The 1,274-nt window shown below is 43.3% G+C and overlaps 1 pseudogene; it reads right to left on the minus strand.

Moving 5' to 3' along the window:
- Positions 1-426: 426 nt before the first annotated feature.
- LOC114030052 lies at positions 427-1,062 on the minus strand (annotated as a pseudogene).
- Between the last annotated feature and the right edge of the window lie 212 nt (positions 1,063-1,274).

Genomic DNA, 1,274 nt, shown 5'->3' on the forward strand with positions numbered 1-1,274 from the left:
GACTGATGCTGAGTGAAGTAAACAGAACTAGGAGAATGTTGTAACAGCCCCATTGTGCCATGACTAACTTTGATAGACTTAGCTTCTCAGCAATTCAAGGATCTAAGATGTGTCCAAAAGTCTCATGACAGAAAATGCTATCCACATCCAGAGAAAGAACTATGAAGTTTGAATGCAGATCAAAGCATACTATTTGCTATTTTTTTCTTCTGTTTTGTTTTCTTCTTTCGTGTGGTTCCTCCTATTGGTTCTGATTCTTCTTTACAACATGACTAATGTGAAAATATGTTTAATAGGAATGTATGTGTAGAGCCTATATCAGATTGCACGCCTTCTTGGGGAAGGGGGTGGGGAGGGAGGGGGAGAAAATTTAAAACTCAAAAGCTTCAGGAAGTGAATGTTAAAAACTAAAAAGAAATTAATTTTTTAAAAAAAGGAAGAAATGAAGTATGTCTGTGGAGTGACTGCTGGACCTTGTGATCTGATGAATTAGCTGATGCTTCATAATTGCAGATAGTCACCTCATGTCAATGCAACTCAGTCCACTCTCCTCTCAGTCCAATATCAAACACCTTTGTGCTGTCAGCCCGCAATTCTTTTTGTTTGTTTGTTTTTAGTATGAATAGAGAGATGATAGACATTTGAAAAACGAGAAATTTTTGTAGTGTATTCTAATTCTCCCGTGAGGTCTCAATTTAGACTAAAAGTCTGACCAGGTTCTCGGTCTGTATCGTCAAAAGACATTTGTGGAATGTTTTTGAACAGTTTCATCTCTGAAGTATGCAAGTCATCGTCATCTCCCATAATAACTATTCCTTTCAATTTAACGTTACCCGTAAACGGAATATTAAACAGCAACTCTTCATCAGCATCACTTTCGACAAATTTGGTGAGGTCGGCCTGCTCCTCCCACGGCTTGAAGCCTCCGCGGCCGCCGCCCTCGCGGCTCTCGTTTAGGCGCTGGGGGCGCTCCAGGGAGATGCGCAGGTAGAGCCCGTAGGCCAGGCCGCGCTGCTCTGCTGGCTCCCCCACAGCCCCACCGGGACTGTGCCCATGCGACATGACGCTGGCCCAGGCCCCGCTTCAGGCCCTGCCCTGCCCCATGTCCGGCCCTGCTACACCATGTGTGTGTCTTTGTTAACAATAATTAAGATGCTGAGGAATTTAGTGCCTGGAAGTTTTGTTATGAGCCATTTCAATTGTCTATGAGTAGTATGAGCTTCAGTTTCTTTTTTCCGTTTTGTTTTGTTTCACGGCGTCTAAGCAACATATAG

The sequence above is a fragment of the Vombatus ursinus genome, unplaced genomic scaffold, assembly GCF_900497805.2.
Source record: "Vombatus ursinus unplaced genomic scaffold, bare-nosed wombat genome assembly UNPS02014945.1, whole genome shotgun sequence".
NCBI lineage: Eukaryota > Metazoa > Chordata > Mammalia > Diprotodontia > Vombatidae > Vombatus > Vombatus ursinus.